At 38.4% G+C, this 7,555-nt stretch overlaps 1 pseudogene; it reads left to right on the top strand.

Annotated features, from left to right (window-relative positions):
• The first annotated feature begins 523 nt into the window (after positions 1 to 523).
• On the top strand, positions 524 to 6,824 carry LOC110102544 (annotated as a pseudogene).
• The last annotated feature ends 731 nt before the right edge of the window (positions 6,825 to 7,555 follow it).

Here is a 7,555-nt window from a genome sequence, read left to right as displayed (position 1 = left end):
GGATAAGCCAAAAGTAACCTGGCTTTTGAGATCGGGCATATTAAAATGGAGTGGGGGTGCTCTGCTTTCTCTGACTATACTCCTTTCTCATCCTGTGCATCCTCCCCCTATCTCCTCGGCCGCAAAGGTCGACGACAGAATGGAGAATGATCACGGCAGCGTCGTTGAGGATCAGGATGAGCAATACCATGTCACTCAATTATATCACGGTACAGAATTGGGTGCAAATTAACAAAGAATAAAAAGAACAAAAATAACAAAGTTTTTTCTCTATAAGTAGATCCTACTTTAATGACCATGCAAAATCAACTGTAGTAACAGATGGCGAAGACGCCGGATCAGGAAGAGCAATACTGAGGATCCAAGCAGCCGGAAAACGGCAGCGCCGCCGACGACAAGGCCGGCGAAGAGGAATCATCTCTGATTGAACAAGTCCGGCTGACTGTATCGACAACCGACGACCCCGATCTTCCGGTATGGACGTTCCGGATGTGGTTCCTAGGGCTTCTATCCTCCATGGAAAGAACAGCTTAAGTTTCGTGTGTTGGTGGTGAGCTTCATCCTCTCCATCATGTTCAGTATAATCATGATGAAGCTCAATCTCACCACTGGAATCATCCCTTCACTTAACGTCTCGGCTGGCCTGCTTGGATTCTTCTTCATCAAGTTGTGGACGAAGATCCTTGAGAAATCTGGTCTCCTTAAGCATGCTTTCACTCGACAAGAGAATACCATGATCCAAACGTTTTGTCACCGCTTACAGAATTGCTTTCAGTGGTAATTAATAAGCCCTTTTCTTCCTTTTCTCGATCATAATTGATGTTTTGAAATTTTGCTATCAAATACCTGTTTGCTACATGTTTTTTGGAGATGAAAATTGATGGTTGAAACGGAATATGGGAAGATGACTTGAAAACATTCAATCTTCAAGAATGTAATGAAACCACATATTATGTAGACTATTGTAATCTATTTATAGATTCAATTCCTCTTTTTCATTGATCAGTTGTTTATAAATTCTGTTCTTGCAAATGGCAACAGGTGGTTTTGAGAGCTATCTATTTGCAATGAGTTCAAAGAAGGCAAAGCAATTAAGCGAAGCAAAGACTTGGCAAGACATCAAGGATCCACAATTAGGATGGATGATTGGATTTCTCTTTCTTGTCAGCTTTATTAGACTATTTTCGCTTGTTCCCTTTAGAAAGGTTCTTTCCATCACATGCATTTTCTTTTTATAATGGAGAAAAACAGTTTTTTGTAAGCATGTTTTGAAGTAAGTAATCATATTTTTTGTTGTAATTTATATGCTCTTAAATTTATGTCAGATCATGATCCTAGACTACAAATTGAGCTACCCAAGTGGCACTGCAACAACTTTTCTTATCAATGGCTTCCACACGCCCCCAGGGTGCTAAGTTAGCAAAGTAACTTCAGCAACTCAAATCAATCTATTTTTTCCAATGGATACGAGGGATTCAAATAAACAAAATATCTCTGATATTATTGTAGGAAACAAGTCAGGATGCTGGGCAAACTCTTTGTGAGCCGTTTCTTATGGGGATTCTTCCAATGGTTTTACACAAGTGGTAATGACTGTGGGTTTGTCAACTTCCCAACATTAGGCCTTGAAGCTTATAAAAACAGGTAATGCATCCTATTCATATCATACTTTATATAGTTTTTTTTCAAATGATTAATGTCATCCTTTCCAATAGGTTCTATTTTGACTTTTCTGCTACTTATGTTGGTGTCAGAATGATTTGCCCATATCTTGTCAATGTATCTATCCTTTTGGGTGGTATTCTATCTTGGGGTATTATGTTGTCACTTATTAGAAATAGAAAAGGCAGTTGGTATTCAGAAACTCTACGAACATCCAACCTTCATGGCCTACAGGGTTACATGGTCATCCTCAATCTTCTTATGTGTTACTCTAGATAAAATATGGCTAAAATTTTTTAATTTAATCATTTTTTTTGGGTGAAATATAAACAAATTTTATAACAAATTTATTCCCATTCTTCCAGCATTACTATGCAACAGAAATGGCAGCCTAAGATGCTTGAAGCTGAAAATAAAGAGCAACATGAAATTCAATGATCCATTGTCAAAGATGAGAACAAATCTTAATTACCAATAGCTCACAATGATTGTCATTCTTCAGCTAATTGAACTCATTGAAGTTCAGACATTTGGCTGACTCGTGGCATGTTAGTCCATGGATAGGACTCCAGTGAAGCCATGGATGATATTCCAGTAGGCACAGGCACACGGACTTCACGCAAGTTCTCACATAAAGGTCCAGAAATAGAATCAATGGCACTTCGAGAATTTCCAATAAACCAACCTGATCCGAGTAGAACATCAGGTCTCAAGAAATCTGGCAAATTCGGAGCACATTTATCTTTTTTGGCAGAACACTCGTTGAATAGAGAAACAGTTGATAGACAAAAAGGGGAAGTTGGGTCCCTGATCTCTTTCAATTTTACAGTGATATTTCCCGTGATGGTATCATCGAAGCTTTTCTCTAATGATTGTTTCTTCCCAATGCTTATTGCTTTTGATTCATGAACCAAATATTCTAATAAACCTTTATTTTTTGGTGAAGCACAGTCGGACTGCACTGAAACATTTTCAGGAGACTGGATATAACTATCAACTGCGTCATATGAGGATGTAAACAAAGAAGCAGATGTGTTCCAGTCATTATAATCAGCTTCTGTAGATTGGAGTGAAGGGAGATCCATCTTTACAGCCCCTGGAAGGAGCATGGATGAGGAGAAGTTGCCATTTGATAAGGTAGGGTTGCTGAGTATGGGGCAATTAAAGGATGTCAGGTTCTTCTTGCTCTTCGGATCAGGATCATAGGGATAACCTATGCTAGGGTTCAAATAAATTGGTTCATAATTCAAACTTGAGAGATCCTCAAATGTAGTAACCATGTTGTTAAGGCCAAAATGGGAGCCTAGAAAGGAGGTTTTAGATTCCCAAGTCTGTTTGACATGATCCCCTTGGGGATTTAAAAAACTGCCAGTGTAATAACCAAGACCATGACTTGGCATTGCAGTGACAGGGATGTCTGAAAAAAGGAGGTGGCCTTAGATTAGCTTTGTGAGGAAGAAATCTAGGTTCCAGTGTTCCATTAATGGTTCATGGTAAAATTCCAATGTTCTGTTGGTTACCACTGCTGAGCTCACTAGCACTCTGGATCAGTTGATTTTCATCTGAAGTTTGCAAGTTGACATTAGGTGGATAAAGTGGCAAACTAGCTCATGACCAGCTCTTGACACGCGTGTTCCAATAATTTTTTATTTCATTATCTGTACATAGAGGGAGAAGTACAACCATCTGAGCCCATCTATTTCCCATTTTAGAATGCATTTGAATAATAAATTGCTCCTCCTATGTAGTAAAGGCTCCTTTTTTCAAATGTGGCCTAAAATGATTAGCCCATTGCAACCGGCAACTCTTCCCGCACTTAAGTAGCCCAGAGTGTCTTTGAACAGCTTTCCAGTTTCCCTCACCATGTTTCTGTACGTATAAAATCAAATATGCATCTTCTGAAGTTTTCCAAGGTACCTTTTTTCCAATTGACCGTTCCTCCTCCTGTAGATGATCCATTACAACTACCTTCATCAGTATATGATGACTCAAGCTGTTCCTTTAAGACCATTAAGATGTTGCCATCATTTTCTGAGCAACTCATGATGTGGGATCAGAGCCAACTGAGTTAGAAGAAGAAAGGGAGAGATCGCAAAATTGCCAGCATTTTACGCTTTGTCCACACCTAAGTTATTGCCCCCAGCTCGTGGCCTCGGACGGTCCCGATTTTAGGCATTTATATCAATTGCAATGATTCTTGGTGATGGTCTGTACAATTTTATCAGGTTTTAGGCAAGACTATACCTGCTATTATCGCCCATGCTAGAAGCAAGATGATGGAGACATCAGATCGTGGAAGGTCTATCAGAGACATGGCTATCGATCTATAGCTACGATAGAGTCATTGTATTTCTGATTTGTTTTATGTATTTTCTTATTTACGTATTTCTTATTTATGATGTCATATTGTATTTGCTTTATTAGTTTCCTGTTGTACCCTTTTATTAAAGAAGGTCGTATGTAAGCCCTAGGGGCATAATCGTCCTATTATGTTTTGAGTCATTGTAAGAGGTTATTTATAGCCACATTGTTCTCCTTTTCAAGTTAATGAATGATTGATTAAATTTTTTTCTTCTCCTTGCATGAGTCTTGTGACAGCTTGAGAGATAGGAGGGAGATCCCTAGTAGAGGAAGAATTGTGCATCACCCACCAACCTTGACGAGTCGGGTTCATGGTTCTATTTCATTTCTTTTCCTTTCTCCTTTCCACTCCATCGGCCAACATCACACCCATGGTTTCTCTCTTCCCCAAGCCCTTCCCCTTCTCTCCACCAAATTCCGCATAATCCCCACCTAACCGTCGGCCCCATACCCGAAGCCCCTCAAACTGTCGGCCCTAGATCCCCTCCCCATTGCTTTCCCTTGCCTAATTTGGATTGGCATAATTTGTATAGATTTTGGAATTCAAATTCAAACAATTTGAAATTTAAAATCTTTCATAAATTATCAAATCTATTTTAGAAAAGTTCCTAAATTAAATCTATTTGAATTTCAAATTTAAATTTGATCTAATTAAATACTTTCCTAAATCTTAAACCTAAACTAAGCAAGCATGAAACCTAGCATTTAAATCCCCTAGCCCCATCAAGCCGCCGGCCCCCCTAAATAAAATCCCTTGGATTTGTTTCCTAAAGCTCCCTCCTCTCTCTTGGCAAGATTTCCAAATCTCCCCACTCCTCCTTGGCTGAATTTTCCCAAAGCCCACAACTCCTAATTTATTTCCAAAACCAAATAGTTGATTTAGGAAATAAATCCCCATCACCATCCCTCATCATGCCCCTCTCTCTCTCTCTCTCTCTCTCTCTCTCTCTCTCTCTCTCTCTCTCTCCACTCCCTATCTATCTCATTAATTCCCCTCCCCAATTTGGGGAAATTAAATTCCCCTCCTAATTGTCTCCTCTCTTACTTTCAAAAACTGATATTTATTTCAGATTTTTGAATTTAAATATCCCCATCAACCTAATCCTAACTCCATGTGTGGCTCCCCCTCTTTGGACGAACCTTTTCCCCCTCGTTAGCTCTTACTTCTTGTGAGGATCCCTCTTCTCTCAATACATCTAGGAGCTTTGAAGGCGTCGTCAGTACCACCACATCTCCAAGAAAATGCATGGCCGATCTAGACCTTGACTACGACCTATCATATGACGAGCAAGGGTTCGTGTGCATCTTGCATTCAAACTTCTTCGACGTCAACCCGCGCATCGACCACACCGTAGAAGAATACGTGAAGCACATCCTATATACCTTGGTCAAGGCTGTTGAAGACCAACTTAGAACCGTCGAGTGGAGGATTACAACTGATCCCTAACGAAGTTTTTCTAATTTCCTTTTCTCATATTTCTTAATGTCTAATCCTTTCTTGTGATTTGATTGTAGTCATGAAGGATGTGTTTGTCCGATTCTGTTGAGCTTAGTAAACATAGGGAATTGAGTGCACTTCAATGTTTTCTAAATATTATTGTTAGGTTAGAGATTTTCATTGAAAGCTACTACTTTGCATGATATTATTTTCTTACGATATTTTGGGATTCAAATATCTTGATATGCAACTTAGTATAAATGAAAGTGATTGCTCTTACGTTTTGATTCATCGTTTTATTTGATAATAGTTCAATTTGTTATTTCTCTAATCTATAAGTTGTGGAAGCTCTTAACAAAATCATTGCAAGCATTGTAGTCCTGCATCACAAGAATATGGCCAGCACACTACCTCTCACTGAAAATGATTTTCCTGCTATCGATGCTAGAATATCCTATGATGAACAACGACGTATTGAGCTTTTCCTTAAGGATCAAATTCCTAAAAAAGTTGCATTTGTTGGCTATCTTATAGTTGCTGTTATCTCCATTATCGCAACACCTCATATATTTCCTCATATCAAATGGTATCATATCTTGGTGACATATATTTTTGCACCAGTACTTACCTTCTGCAATGCTTATGGCTGGGGCCTCACAGATTGGTCCCTAGCATCCACCTATGGAAAATAGGCCATCTTTATCTTTGGAGCTTGGGTCGGTGCATCCCATGGAGGAGTGCTTGCAAATCTTACAGCATGTGGTGTGATGATGAACATTGTCTCCACTACTTCTGATCTAATGTAACACTTCAAGACTGGTTATCTCACTCTTGCCTCCCCAAGATCCATGTTCATCAACCAAGTTATTGGAACTGCTATGGGATGTGTGATTACACCTTGTGTCTTTTGGCATCTTTACAAGGCTTTCACATATCTAGACGTGCCAGGAACAAAATATCTGACACCTTACGCTCTGGTTTACCGCAACATGGAAATACTTGGGGTTATATCTTCTTTGTCGGTGCTATCCTCATCAACATGTTAAGGGATGCGGTCAGGAAGAAGTGGGCACAATACATTCCACTTCCAATGGCCATGGAAATACCATTTTACATTGGACCATATTTTGCCATTTATATGTGCATGGGAAGCCTCATACTGTTCATCTGGGAAAGGTTAGATAAGCTGAAGGCCAACGCATTTGCCTCTACAGTGGCATCTAGTTTGATTTGTGGAGATGGAATATGGACTCTGCCACAATCCATTCTTGCACTGGCCAAGGTGAAGCCACCCATATGCATGAAGTTCCTGTCAAGGAAAACCAATGACAAGTTCGACGCCTTCATTGTGACATTGTCCTAGATTTTGTTCATCAAGTTAGCTCATTTTGATTAAAAAGCCTCTTTTTTTATGTGGTTGTCTGTACTTGTTTATATAAAGCTTTGTTTGGTTGTAAAACCTATTTTTTGATAAATTGCATGGTAAAACTGGTTCTTGTAATTAAAATGTTAGACTCCAGTTGAAGTTTTTTTTCTTTTAAATAGTGAAATGCATGGTTTAGGTACTAATTTCTTTTCCTGTATATTGTCACTCTTTGGACTGTTGCCATTGTTGAATTCAACATGACTTGTTTTTGGGCAGTATTCTATTGGATGATCCCACCTTTTTTTTAATCATCTTTCCTTCACAATGCTTAACTAGCTAAATCTTTGATCCTGTATAAGTTCATGAGAGATAATTTTATTTTTTCTTACCACATTAAGGCTTTGTTTGGGACGATTTTCTTACTATTTTTTAAAGCAGCTTTCTTGCCACATTAAGGTTTTTTCTTAACTTAATTATTAGTTATTCTCATACTCCCAACAATATGATTTGTTTTAGTAAACTAATTTAATAGTGATTATATAAATATAATTCTTAAAACTTTGTAATATTGTTATTTTTTAAAAAATTCTTTAGGTATTTCATTTCATATTCATTTTCTTTCACATCAAAGACATCCTAAGACTTTTCTCCTCAAGAACACAAAAGAAGAAGGAAAAAAAAACTTTTGCACTTAATTTTTGTTGAACCAAGCAATTGGAGCAAAATAC

This window comes from Dendrobium catenatum, unplaced genomic scaffold (genome assembly GCF_001605985.2).
Source record: "Dendrobium catenatum unplaced genomic scaffold, ASM160598v2 fragScaff_scaffold_932, whole genome shotgun sequence".
Taxonomy (NCBI): domain Eukaryota; kingdom Viridiplantae; phylum Streptophyta; class Magnoliopsida; order Asparagales; family Orchidaceae; genus Dendrobium; species Dendrobium catenatum.
The sequence above is the reverse complement of the archived record's forward strand: the minus strand, read 5'-3'. Positions and strand labels throughout refer to the sequence as shown.